Below are 15,112 nucleotides of genomic sequence, written 5' to 3' on the forward strand. Positions count from 1 at the left end.
AGAAGAACCAGAACGAGGGGAACAAGCAATCCAATACCACTTCATCGAGTCAGTCTAGAGCTAAGTCCAGTGGCAAGCTCTTTGCCATGGGAAAGGAAGCAGCTAAGGAGGATGCTCACGTAGTGACTGGTACTTTTCTTGTCAACTCTAAACCCACCTTCGTGTTATTCGATTCTGGTGCTACACATTCATTCATATCTAGGGAGCATGTTAGAGCCTTGAACCTTACTGCATATGATAGAGTGGTCGATTCTGTTATAGTACCCTCAGGAGAGTCTGTGCCTTGTGATAGAATCTATACTAGTGTACCTATTCAGATTAGGGAGGTTGTCTTTCACTGTGACCTTATGGAGTTTCCATTGGGTGGTTTCGAGGTGATTCTAGGGATGGATTGGTTGGGGAAGTACAAAGCTTTCATTGACTGTTACCAAAAGAAAATATCATTGAGAGGACCTAAGGGAGTCGAGTAACCTACAAGGGATACGAGTCAAACCCAAAGTCAAATTTATCTCGGTAAATACCCTCAAATCGAGTCCGAGGAAGGGAGACCAGTTGATCTTGTGTCGATGTGGGATAGAGAGTCCGAGACCCCTAGGATTTCGACATACCTGTGGTGAGAGACTTTGAGGGGTATTTCCTAAGAGATTTACTGGCTACCACCTAAGCACGACGTTGACTTTTCCATTGATCTAAAGCCGGGAGCTGGACCTATTTCTAAACCACCATACCGTATGGGACCGAAAGAGATGGAAGAATTGAAGAAGCAATTGGATGAATTAGCTGAGAAGGGTTATATTCGACCCAGTGTTTCACCTTGGGGAGCACCTGTCCTATTTGTCAAGAAAAAGGATGGAAGTTTGAGGCTGTGTGTGGATTACCGAGAGTTGAATAATGTGACTATCAAGAACCGTTATCCATTGCCAAGGATCGATGATTTGTTTGACCAATTGAGTGGGGCTGGAGTGTTCTCGAAGATCGATCTGAGGTCGGGTTATCATCAACTGAGGATAAAGAATGAAGATATTCCTAAGACTGCTTTCAGAACTAGATATGGACACTATGAGTTCGTGGTCATGCCCTTCGGATTGACCAATGCGCCAGCTGTGTTTATGGACCTAATGAATCGGGTGTTCAGTCCTTATCTGGACAAGTTCGTGGTTGTATTCATTGGTGATATATTGGTTTACTCCAAGAATGAGGAAGAGCACGAGGAACATCTGAGGATAGTGTTGAGAACTTTGGCAGAGAACCAGTTGTATGCCAAATTGAGTAAGTGCGAGTTCTGGTTGAAGAAAGTTGCCTTTCTGGGGCATGTGATTTCCAAGGAAGGGGTGTCAGTGGATCCTAGCAAGATCGAGGCCGTGACTAGATGGCAGAGCCCAAAGAATGTGGGCGAAATTCGAAGTTTCTTGGGACTAGCTGGATACTACAGGAGGTTTGTCAAAGATTTTTCGAAGATAGCAAAACCATTGACATCCCTAATGAGGAAGGAGAACAAGTTTGTTTGGGATGAGAGTTGTGAGAAGGCTTTCTTGACACTTAAAGAGCGCCTAACCACAGCTCCTATCCTTGCTTTGCCGACGGGGAATGATAACTTCAAGTGTATACGATGCTTCCAAGAAAGGGTTCGGGTGTGTGTTGATGCAGAACGGGAAGGTAATCGCGTACGCTTCTCGACAGTTGAAGACCTATGAGGAGAATTACCCTACCCATGATCTAGAGTTGGGAGCCGTGGTGTTTGCTCTTAAGTTGTGGCGACATTATCTCTATGGAGCGACTTTCAAGGTATTTTCTCGATCACAAGAGCTCGAAGTATATCTATACTCGAAGAGCCGAATATGAGACAGAGGAGGTGGATCGAGTTGATTGGTGACTATGACATGGACCTACTCTATCATGAAGGGAAGGCGAATGTCGTAGCTGATGCTTTGAGTCGGAAGTCTATCCATGCCCTGATCAGTGCCAGATCCAGGGTGAGGATGCTTGGTGAGCTAAGGAAGATGGGGATTTACATGATCCGACGAGGTGAGACCATTGGAGATATGACAGTTGAGCCGGAGTTGTACGAGGAGATTCGAGAGCTACGAGAAAGAGGATGCTAGGATTCGTAAATGGCGCAATGCGGTAGAGCGGCAGTGCGAACCTTACTCTAAATTTAGTATTCATTCAGATGGGAGCTTGAGGTTTGGACAGAGGTGGTGTGTGCCAGCTAAGAGGAACTGAAGAAGAAAATTCTTACTGAGGCACATGCTACTCCTTATTCTGTACATCCTAGAGGGGATAAGTTATACAAGGATCTCAAGAAGACGTTCTGGTGGCCTAATATGAAGAAGGAAGTCGCCGAGTTCGTGTCTCGATGTTTGACATGCCAGAGGGAGAAGGGTGAGCACAAGAGACCACAGGGGAAAGTTCAGCCGCTAGATGTGTCAGAGTGGAAGTGGGAGAGTATATCCATGGACTTCATCGTCGGGTTGCCTCGGACTCAAAGAGGTAACAACATGATTTGGGTGATCGTCGACAGGTTGACCAAGTCAGCTCACTTTATTCCCATGAAGGATACTTGGAGTAAGGCTGAGTTGGCTAAGGCTTATGTTCGATGACGTGGTAAAGTTGCATGGTGTGCCTAAAGATATCGTCTCCGACAGAGATTCCGTTTTCTATCCAAGTTCGGCAGAATTGCGATCATTGATGGGTACTCAACTGAAGATGAGCACCGCTTTTCATCCTGCTACTGACGGTCAGACAGAGAGGACTATTCAGACCCTCGAGGATATGTTGAGAGCTTGTGTTCTAGAGTTTGGCGGATCTTAGGAGGACAGACTGGGGTTGATCGAGTTTTCTTACAACAACAGTTATCACGCTAGCATTGGGATGGCACCATTCGAGGCACTCTATGGTAGGAAATGCGAGGAGTCCCGTGTGTTGGGATGATCGATCCGACGCCGTCGTTTTGGGGCCGAGATGATTCAGAGATGGTTGAACAGTGCAGATTATCGGAAAAAAATGAGAGCTTCCCAGGACAGACAGAAGAGCTATGCTGACACTAGGAGAAGTGACATTTCTTTCGAGGTGGGAGGGAAGGTACTACTCAAAGTGTCGCCGATGAAGGGAGTTATGAGGTTCGGAAAGCGAGGAAAGCTGAGTCAGAAATTCATCGGACCTTATGAGATTTTGGACAGAGTTGGAGAGGTGGCATACCGTTTAGCTTTGCCACCAGCGTTAGCCAGAGTTCACAATGTCTTTCATGTTTCCCGATTGAGGTACTTGAGCGATCCATCACATGTGTTGAGTCCTGAGGTGATCGAGGTGGATGAGCAGTTGTCCTATCTGGAGACACCTAAGGAGATTTTGGACAGGAAAGTGAGGAAGACCAGGAATGGAGAGACAACTTTGGTTAAAGTCTTGTGGACTAACCACAATATTGAGGAAGCTACATGGGAGACTGAGGCATCTATGAGGGAAAGCTATCCACACCTGTTTGCATGAGGTAAGTTCCGGGACGTAACTTTCTTTTTAGGAGGGTAGAATGTAACATTTTGTTTTATGGGCCTAAATCCATGAGTTATCTACATTAGGAAATCTGTTTTGGTACCCACGGTGATACTTGGAGGTTTGATAGATGAGCGAACTTCGGGACGAAGTTCATTTTAAGGGGGGAAGACTGTAATACTCCGTATTTTATATCGCTATTTGAGTCGAGTTAATTGTTTAGTCGTATTGATATCGTAAGATCGAGTTATTCGTAAACTTGTTGAGACGGGTTTAACTGAACGAAGTCACGTTAGCTAGTCCTTTTACCAACTACGCTGACCCATGACACTTACCCATTTACCCAGGCACGTTTACCCATGACCCATTTACCATCTAACCTAACTTTAACTTAATTTTACCCTAACACTACAAAACTCTACTCCCTCACCCGCCTCCCTCATTTCAGCGGCACAAATCTCAACCTTCACGCAAATCGAGAGAGAGAGTGAGTGTGGGTGTTGACGGCGCAGCAAGGAAGGCTTTAGGGTGGTTGTCGACGTCCGTAGGCGACCCTAGTGGCTGTTGTGGTGGCAGAAAAAGGTATGGGTGCAACCCTTCCCTTCTGTTTTCATTTTTTCTGTCGGGTTTTGGTTGCTGTTGTGTGTCTTAGGGAGGTGATGCTGGTGGTTGTTGACGGGGTAAGGGAGTCGTGTGGTATGTGACGAGTGTGGTGGTGGTTGTTAGGGAGGTTTTAGGTGGTCGTAGTGGCAGAGAGAGGCGGCATCGACACAGGGTAACAAACGGGTTAAAATATGGGTTTTCAGGCGGGTTTAGACGGTTAGGTTTGGGGTGGTGCCACCGTGGACTCGGGGGAGGTCGAAACGGCGGCGCCACGGCGTCTGGGTGCGTCGTCTGACGGCGAGAAGGGCTATGGTGGTTTGGCAGGGGAGAGGTGATGGTTGCGGTGGTGGTAAGTCGAGAACAGGGGGCGGTTGGTGAGGCACGGTGGTGAACCAGGCCAAACGACGGCCCTAATTTGACTCGCCGGCAACAGTCGACCCTGTTGGGGGCGGTTGTTGGTGGCTGGGTCAAGTTGGGGGTTTGGGCTGGTGGCTGACACGGGCTAGTGGCGGCGCGTGGGAGCGTGGGAGTGTGTGTGAAAGGGACGGTGGTGTTGACGGGTTGTTTTAGTTTTGAAACGGTTTTGTCATAGATTTAATCGTTATAATTCGTTAATTTGTCGTATTCTTAATTAGTTAATTTAATTCTCGAGTTATTTAAAATAATTAGAAACGGGTTTTGAGTCGGGTTTGTTAAAATGGAAAAGCTGCTATATCGGGAAAGTTTCCATTTAAGGAAACTTTTCATTTTAAGAAGTTTCTATTTTTAGTAACCTTCTATTTTGGGAACGGGAATAGTTAAGTAATCATTTATCATTTATTTATCTTTCAGAGGGCGAATTTGTTGTGGAATATTACTGAGCACCGACTATTTGACTGCAGTACTGAGGTAGGGGAATACAGTGATTAAGTTCTTACAATTATAAAGAGTTGGCATGTTCGGTGATTATATGACATATCTGTTTATCTTATTTATCTCGTTAAGCATCATTGTTTCATACGTCTCATACATTTCATATGCATCGGAGTTGGAGTTGGAGGAGATGAGTTTATTGTGATTAAGGCCCAGGCGGGTTTTGCAGGACTTGCCCTGGTGACCTCAGCTACGAGCTGGTATATCGACGACAGTCGATTGATATAGTCTGCCGGGGATCGGTATGGTTGGGCATTCCGAGGATGTGTGTGATGGAGATGGACTTGGAGGAACATATCATTGCATTCTTTATATATATATCGTATTACCTACTCAACCTCGCGGTTGACCCTGTGTATTCGTGTATGCCTGTGATGATCCATTTATTGGGGAGCAGATTGATAGGTTGTTGAGACATTGGGAGCTGGCAGGGGAGAGAGCATGGATCACCTGACTTAGAGCTAGCTCACTTTTATTTCTGTTTAGCTATCAGACTTTATTTCCAGTTTTGAGACATGTTCCATTTCAGTTGTAAACATTTATAAACTTTTAATTTAAAGTATTGTTCATCTTTCCCTTTGTTATCTACTGCCTCGGGTTTCCGAGATGGTAACACCCTTCTTTATATGAGGAGTCCTAGTCCAGGCCCTTAAATAAATGGGGGTGTTACATTTCCTTAGCTAGGGTTAATGGGTAATTAGGGGAAACCAACATGGGAGATGATTCATGCTTAAATTAATATGTTTTCATAGTTTATTTGCTTGCTTGTTGTGATCTCAACTTATGAACATGTTATGTTTGATGAAATGCGAGCCTATGAATCCTTGCATTTTTTACCCATCACCTATCTTTTCAATGAGACTTGTAAGACATAAACCAACTCGAGTCTCATTAGACCATGCATATAGTTGAGTAGGGAAGATTAAGTCGACTTGTAGGTGTTGTACAATCTAATGGATTCGGCTCCGGGACCCGAACTTTCCTAGGATTGTAAGATATAAACCAACTCGATCCATCACAACAATAATTGCTTGCTTATGATTTGAGAATATGTTTGTATGATCAATTCCCATGAATCCCCTATGACCCCATAACACCCTAGTGCCTTTTATCAATTGTTTACATCCCTTTTTAATCATCTTGCTTGTTTATTTTCATTGCTAATTTAGTTTAGTGATCTTCTACTTCAAACCCCAAATTGTGACACCCCTAGACACCGCTAGTTGCAATTGAAAATCTCATCTCAATTCTCGTCCCTTGGGATCCGACCTTTACTTACCTCTTTACTAATTATAGAGTTGTTTGTAGAGTTATAAATTGTGTTTTGGTCTAGGTGCTCCTAACGACAAGTACCGAAAACTAAACCTCCAAGTGAGTCCGACCAAAAATGGCGCCGTTGCCGGGGACGGTGTTAGCTTGATTTAGATTTTCTTAAATTTTTATTAGTTGTGTCTTTCTTTGCCTTGGGGAAGTAAAACTCCTCAAGGTTTGTTCTAATTATTTTCAAGTTGTTTGATATTTTGCATGTCTAGAAGATCACAAGGTAACTTGTTACCCTTTGATCACGAAATTGAAAGGACTTTGATAAACAATAGAATATTTGCTAGGAGAACTTTGAGAGGTATTGGTGAGGTTATAGATATTCAACCAAACGCTATTGAGTTCGTCAACCCTTTTGCAAGAGAAGGTGAGGAGAACCCAACACAAAATCCAACACAAAATCAACCCACAATGCCTAAATTTTCATCACATTCCGTACCAACCGAGGATAACCTACCCAATGGTACTCCCACACCACAACACTTAACCGGAAATTTTATTGCCAAATCCGCATTTATCTAATTAGTCGAAAGAAGCCAATTTGGGGGGATGCTTAGTGAAGACCCTCACTCTCACATGGAAACTTTTTGTGACTATTGTGATGCGATTTCTCAAACCGGTGTAACTCAAGACCAAATTCGATGGGTCTTATTTCCTTTTTCTCTAATTGGCACCGCAAAACAATGGTTGAAAGGCCTTGATAAGGCTACTCTCGGAATTGATTCTTGGAAGAAATTGGCTCTAGCTTTCTACAAAAAGTTTTATCCACCGAAAAAGACTAACATGCTAAGAGCTCAAATTACGGGCTTTAAGCAAAGAGATGAAGAATCTTTGTATGAAGCTTGGGAGCGATTCAAAGGAATTTGTCGCTCATGTCCTCATCATGGACTTAGCGAGTGGTTCTTGGTACAACAATTTTGGAATGGTCTTTATAAAGACGCAAGAAACATTCTCAACATGGGATCAAATGGTATGTTCACCGAAGTTGACGACAATCAAACTTGGAACAAGATTGAGGAAATGGCAGTCCATAATTCACAATATAGTAGACCTCGCAAGGCTACTAGAGGAGGAAAGCATGAAGTGGACTCTATTACTCAATTGGGTGCTCAACTTAGTGCTCACATTGATACCATCAATTTGAAGTTCGAAAAAGCTATGACTAGACTTGAAGAAGCCTCAAAATCACCAAAGCACCATGTTAATGCCATGACGACATCTTCATCAATCCCAAGTGGGATATGTGAGAATTGTGGAACTTTGGGACATGACCAAAGTGAATGTAGGGGAACAAATGAACAAGTGAATGCTTTTCAAGCATAAAACAGTGGTACCCCTTATTCAAATTATTACAATGAAAACACCAAATTCCACCCAAATCTCTCATACAAAAGCCAAAATGTCCAAAACCCTCAACCAACATACACCCCACCTCCCATGAGAAACCAAAATCAAAGATCCTTTTACAACCAAAACCAAGGTTACCAAAATCAAACTCTATATAATCAATAAAATGACCAAGGTTTTGATGTTCAAAAAGTGGTCCTCCAAATGCAAAAGAATCAACAAGAGTTTTTCACTCAAATGCAAAACGATAGTCAAGCAAAGGAAATCACCATCAACAACATCCTAGCCCACACCAAAATGTTGGAAACCCAATTGACTCAACTAGCATCCTCAAACTCACAAAGACAAAAGGGGCAATTACCACCTCAAAGTAATCCCCCAAGACATGAAACGGTTAGTGCCATTCACTTGAGGAGTGGTACGAGGTATGAAGCACCAAAGAAGCAAGTTGAGAATAAAGTGGTGGAAGCTAGTGACAAAGAAGAAGTTGTGCAAAACTCCAAGGATGGAGAACCATAAAAAGAAGAAGTTTCAAAGAAAAATGAAGACAAGGCCAAGGAGAAGGAGCCCATTGTGATTAGACTTCCTTTTCCAAGTCGTCAAGCCAAGCCCAAATTTGATGACCAACTTGGAAAATTTATGGAGATTGTGAAAAATTTGGAAGTCTCGATTCCCTTCACGGAATTAATCAATCACGTGCCGGCCTATGCAAAATACATGAAAGACATCCTTACGAAGAAGAAGTCGATCCGGAAGCTTGAGACTACCGCCTTCACTAAGGTGAGTAGTGCAATACTTCAAGGGAGTTCACCTCCAAAACTTAAAGATCCGGGAAGCTTCTTAATACCGTGTACCATTGGCGACACCACGATCAACAAAGCCTTATGTGATCTAGGGGCTAGTGTGAGTGTTATACCGTATTCGGTAAGTAAAAGGTTAGGGATGGGAGAGCTTAAATGCACCAATATCACACTCGAAATGGCCGATAGATCGACGAAGACACCATTGGGGATATGGGAAGATGTTCCCGTAAGAGTTGGGAAATTTTTCATCCCGGTGGACTTTGTCATTGTTGACATGGAAGAAGACTCCAATATTCCAATCATTCTAGGTAGACCTTTCTTGCACACCGTGGGTGCGGTGATAGATGTGAAGCATGGAGAGCTCACTCTAGAAGTGGGAGATGAAAGCATAACTTTCAATCTTGACAAGACTATGAGAGCTCCCCGTTTGCATAAACCATGTTTAATGGTTGATCATTATAGCCGGAAGGATGATAGGAAGAAATCGGAACTCCAATGGAAGAAGAAAGTCGATGATGCTCCATTCAAAGAGCAAGGAAATTGTAACAAAGAGAGCTTGAAAAGCTCGCCAAAGTCAAGCAATGAAGAAGATGGCCTCATTGGCCAAAACAAGAAAGTGGGAGAGTTGTCTCTATCAACTCAAGAGATCTTTAGTGACCAAGTAGATGAAGTTTGTGGTCTTTGGGACGATGAGTTTGAAGGGATTTTCAATACCTACATTGGTAATGCTATCGATCAAGACCAACATGAAGGACAACAAATTCAAAGATCTATTAAAGATCTTTATCATGATAATGAACAAGCTTTTGACTACTTTTTCAAGGTGTTGAGTAACATCAACAACATCTTGGACATGCCCCCATGACATCTCACTAAGGATGAGAGTTTGGTGGAGTCCTCTCCAAACCACCATTTGTAAATATTTCTAACTCCCTAACTTGCATTTTAATTCTTACATTACATTTTTGTCATTTTTGGATTTTTATGCCTTGATCAAGATATTTATCATTTTTGAGAGAAGTGAGGGAGAGACTAATGATTTTATTGATGTGTAGTGCTTTAGCTTAGTGTGGGGATAGCAATTGCCTAGGCTACTCATGCCTTTGTAGTGCCCCTACAATGAAGAACGGGATTTGAAGAATGAAAATGACACGGGATATGCAAGTGCACGGATGGAACTGAATCCAGGTAGACCAGGAGGAATCCGAGCATCCTTATGGGTAATACGCTCGTCTTATGGGAATCCGAGCGTCTGTGGGAGAATCGGTCCATCCAAATGAGTTGCAAAATTGAATTTTTTGGTCTGTTAGAGAATCCGAGCGTCCAAGCTGAGAAGACGCTCGTCTGAAAGAATCCGCTCGTCTTTACAAAAAGACGCTCGTCTTTTTGCCAGTGCAGATTAAGACAATTCGCTGTAACAGAATCCGCTCGTCTTTAAGGGAATCCGCTCGTCCTGAATTGCAGAAATCCGCTCGTCTTCACTGAAAGACGCTCGTCTTTAGGCAAGATTTCCTGAACCCAAATTGAGCAGAATCCGAGCGTCCCGACAGGAATCCGCTCGTCTTCCCCCTGCAATTTTGAAAATTTCGGGTGTTTTAAATACCCCTTCCCACATTCATTTTATTTAGTCATTCATTCAAACACTACCCATAAACCCCAAAACCCAAAAACCCTCATCCTCTCCATCACCAAAAGCAAGATTTCCTCAACCGAATTCAACAAAATCAAATTTAAACTTCCTTACAACAACAATTAATCACTCCTTTTACAATAATAATCAATTCAAGCACCAAAATCTTCAACCTTTGAGTCAATTTTTGAAATACAAAGGCAAATCCTTTCATCGTAAAATCGATTTGGGTATAATTGGAAATTGAAGATTTTCAATCTTTTCTTGGTATAATCATCAATGGCTAGAACAAAAGGAGCAACAGAGGCACTCAAGGCAAAGGCACTCTCAAAAAGGCAACAATGCCTTCAAGCAAAGAAAGCTTCAATGGGTATGGTGGTTGCTAGTGCAAACTTAGAAGTTCAACAACAACAAGATCCTCCCTTGGAAGCAACAACAACAACAACTCTGGAAATTGCTCAATTACCCAACTATCCGGAGGTAATTTTCATTTATAACTCCCATAGGGATACATTTGCCAAGTATGCTAAGAAAACCATTCTACCCACCAAATTCATATGTGAAGATGCCTTGAATAAATTGGGTGTCCTTGAACAAACAAAAGCCTTCTTTGAAGCCATGAGGTTACGAAAATTGTTTACTACAAGAGAATTGACATACTCCTCCCTTACCTTGGAATTCTTAAGTTCGTTGAAAGTGACTAAGGTAGAGACTAGAACATACATCGAGTTTCGCCTTACCAATGTGAATAGGCGCATCACCTTTGATGTTTTGAGTAAAGCATTAGGTCTTAGTGATACACCTTATTATCACAAGATGCCCGAAAAGTATGACCCCGCTGCTCTTTGGGAGGCAATTTCCGGGAAGAAATTTGTGAGCTTTCATGCTTGTCGCGCTCTATTAGTCCACCATCCGGGCATTAAAGTGTGGCACAAGGTCATCGGGAATACTATAATTGCAAGAAAATACACTAACCACTTTACAAAGCTCGATTGTGTTCTACTTGAGTCGGCCTTAAATGTTGGAAGGGAATTCACTAAGCCTTATGTTGGGAAATGTGTCCACAACAATAGTGCGATCACATGATTTAAATATCATTATTAAATCTCATTTTAAGAATACATGTGGGATGTAATTTTTTACAGTCAACTGGTCCACACATATCGGTAATGATTGGCTGACTAGAGTTTGACATTACTGTCGTGCGACGGTGGTGATCAGTTGATCCCCTTAGGTCATACCTATAGGGAAATACTCTTAATTGATTATTTAATTGATCGTATACCGATACGAGTTAATTAAATTGCTTAAAATTGACGGATGATTTTGTGAGTATAATTTACGTATCTTATTGTAAATATGATTAAATGAGACACGGTCTAAGTAATCGAATTATTTTATTACTTAGATGAAATTATTGTTTACAGAAACAATTGAAACGGAATGAATAAATTATTAAAAATACAGAATGTTGTAGTTTATAATTTGGAAACATTTTTGGTACAAGTAATTACGAATTACTAGTCGATTTTGTAAATGACATATTTTATGAGTATGTTGATTTTTAATATGTTAAAAATACATTACATTGTGACATGTCATGTAACATGTTACATGTGACAAATTTGACAAATGACAAAATAAAATGGATTCTCCATTTTATGCTTAAAACTGAAAATGAGGAGGGAGTGTAAGATATGTATTGTGTTTTTATCTTGAGTGGAAAACACAATTATCATATATAAGTAGTAGCCATGCACACCTACCTTTTGAGAAGAGCAAAAATGAAAGGCATTGGGCATGCTACCCAAGGCCATTTTTTCGGCCATTCCACAAGAAAAGAGAGAAGAGTTTTTCTCTTACATATTATTATTCATTCCTTTCACAATATAATTTTTCTAGTGTAAGAAAATGCATAATCTCTACAATATGTGATTTTTCTAGAGAAATAAAATCTCATATACTCCCTCTTGACCGAATCATTCAAGAGCCAAAATACAATTTATTTTGTGTCAATTTTATAGTAAAACTAATATTATTACTAGATCTAAATAATATTGGTTAATTATGAGTTTCCTTGGGTATATGCTTTTGGGAGGGATTCTATACTTAAATCTTGTTCATCCATAAGGAAAGCTCAAGAACAAGTGAGTAGGTGAACTCATTTGTGCCCATAAATCCGAAAATCACAATGTAAGATGATGGTTTCTTCTTTATATTGTTTATTGGTTTGCATGCATAAGATCCACCATTTAATTTTATGACAATTAAATTAAAACATATATGAATATGTTGAGTATATAGATCTACTTATCCTTCACCTTACAATGCTCTAAGGCTTTTGGTGGAAAGATGGCTCAATGTTGATTGTGGTAAGGAAGGCACCGCTTTTATCATAAATAGAGGTCTAGTTACTCTCTTGGCCAAACACTTTGACACAAATTTCAACAAGGATAACACCTATGTGGCGATCAAAGGAGGTCATCTCATTGACATGGACGCCATGATTAACAAGTACAAGTGGGTCAAGCATAACTCTCTTGACACCAACTATGGTGGCTCACCAATGATGCTAGATCTTTCACTTTGCCTTCCAAGATATGCCGATTAAGTGCTCATCGAACAAACTACCTACTTCCACTCTCCAAGGGCGCCGAATACATCATCCGTCAACAAAGGGGCGAGATTGAAGAGCCCTCCTCCTCCATTGTCACACCACCCTATACATTCAAATATCAAGAGTTCAAACCCAAAGATGTTGAAGTGGGCAATGACTACATGACTCTACTTATGCAAGAGATGCATAAACAAGCTTACAATGATCGAGTAGATGCATACTTAGCCCAATATCCACCCCTCTTTCATTTAGCTAGGCAAGGACTACTTGACCCTTCATGTCCTTTACCTAGTTGGGCGGATATGGAAGTCTTGTTTCCAAGCACATCTAGGGGTGAAAGATCGGGTGAAGAAGAGAATGTCGATGATGAGGTTGTTGATGATGAGGGTGTTGATGAAGAGGTAGATGAAGAAGAATAGGCTAATGAAGATGATGAAGGAAGTGAGCAAGGAAGTGAAGAGGGGAGTAGAGATGAGTCCGCATCTATGGAGGAAAATGATGACAATGATGATTTGATGGAAGACTAGCAAGCTTTGGAGGCTCCAACCCTCTTGAGGTTTGTCTACTTCTTTCTTTGTTTTATTTATTTTTATCTTGATCATAGTTTGGAGAATCCTAGCAACATGAGGACTAACACCTTGGCCCCATTGAGGTGTTCTTATTTTCTTGTTCCCATTTGTAAAATTCAAAATGACAACATTAGTTTCATGCATTGCATCTTGTGTGCATGAACTACCCCAAAATTTAAGACATTAGAAATAATGTCTATCTCGGTTTGGGGAAGTACATGCATACGCAACGGGATGTAATCAAAATTACGCTCTCCGTCATAAACAAAAAAAACCCATGCATCATGTAGTGTAGCTTAGTATAGCTTGCATTTAGTATAGAAATCATGCATCATGCTTGCATAATTTCCTATCATTTTGGCCATTGAGGACAATGCCCATATTAGTGTGGGGATGAGAAATTCTAACTTAACTTTTATTCAAAAATCCAAAAAAATCAAAAACTTCGAAAAAATCAAAAATATTGAAAAATTTGAAAATCCAAAAACAAGTTCATTTCTTTTGTAGTGTAGACTTATATATATTATTATATATATTGTGTTTGTTCTATCCTTGTTCACATTGATCGACTACGTCATATCCGAGACATGAGGATATTGAAGATCGCATGGTATGATCTTTCCAATCTCCTTTTTCCTCTTTATTTTAATGACTATGTGGCTTTATTTTGATTGATGCGGTATAAACAATGTGAATTTAAGACTTGCATTTAGATTATATGGCATATTAGTTGGTAGAATCATTTGCATTAGGATGTATATATGTTAGTTGCATCATGGCATGTAGTTTTCATGTTAGAAAAATTTTGCGAAACCGTCTACTTGGGAAGCTTGACAAGTGTATATAGGCCCTAGTAGATGCTCTTTCTTCTTAAGACTTTGCTTGTTAGAATACTTGTAAAACACCCTAGGATGTGTCATGCTAGTATCCTTTGACCCATGGATTAAGGCCTAGTCAAGAGTACCTTGTGGTGTGATAACTCATTGGCTACCGTTTATTCCAAGGTGACCCTTGAAACCATGCATGCATCCATCATCCATGTTCTACCATATTTTTGTCATCAAAGGGAATGGGCACAAAAATTGTTCAAAAATTTGAGTTCAATGAAATGAAAAGTGAAAGAAAGTTTGCAAAATGCATCAAATGAAAAGAGGAGCAAAAATAGACTCCTAGCTTCAAATATAAAGCACCCTCACTGCATATGGGGTGACTTTGAAAATGTTCAAAAGAAATGCAAAGAAAAATTGAAAGTTGTCAAGTGTTGAAAAGCCAAAAATCAAAAGAAATGGCAAAAGAAAGTGTTCTCAAATGTTATATGCCACAAGAAATTGGGGGGAAAAACAACAACAAAAGCAAACTCCCAAATGAAACTCAAATACTATCGATCCCTTTATCCATCGTATTCATTTTTGTGCATAGTAGAGAGGGGAAGACCCTTCTTCTTGTCTAGGCAAGAGGGGGAATTCCGTGATCCTCCAGTGTTTCTAACACCATAGGGAGTCTATTCTTGACAAAAGCATTTAACGATTGAGGACAAAGGTACCCTAGCTTGACACAACTTGGAGGTGATTTATTGGTATCCTTCTAGGCTTAGTAGTTTGAAGAAATTGCATCTATGAAGGAGTGTGTACCCTTGAATTGCTTCCCTTGTAGATAATTTCCGCCACTTAGATGAGGAAAGTGGCTATTCTTTTGTAGATGTATCCATTACTTGGTTTTGTGTGCTTTAATGTTTGGATGTATAGCCATTTTGGCAAGACCCACCTTGCCTTGCAAGAAGGCATCCTACCTCATGGTTGTCTTGTTGTGAGTTGAAGGGGTG

At 40.9% G+C, this 15,112-nt stretch overlaps 1 non-coding gene across 1 annotated transcript; it reads right to left on the reverse strand.

The window, feature by feature from the left end:
* Nucleotides 1-7,107: 7,107 nt before the first annotated feature.
* On the reverse strand, nt 7,108-7,214 carry LOC141589130 (small nucleolar RNA R71). Its single transcript, XR_012520080.1, has one exon. It is a non-coding gene; the product is annotated as a small nucleolar RNA R71 (small nucleolar RNA).
* Nucleotides 7,215-15,112: the final 7,898 nt, after the last annotated feature.

Source organism: Silene latifolia, chromosome 6, assembly GCF_048544455.1.
Source record: "Silene latifolia isolate original U9 population chromosome 6, ASM4854445v1, whole genome shotgun sequence".
NCBI classification, from domain to species: Eukaryota; Viridiplantae; Streptophyta; class Magnoliopsida; order Caryophyllales; family Caryophyllaceae; genus Silene; species Silene latifolia.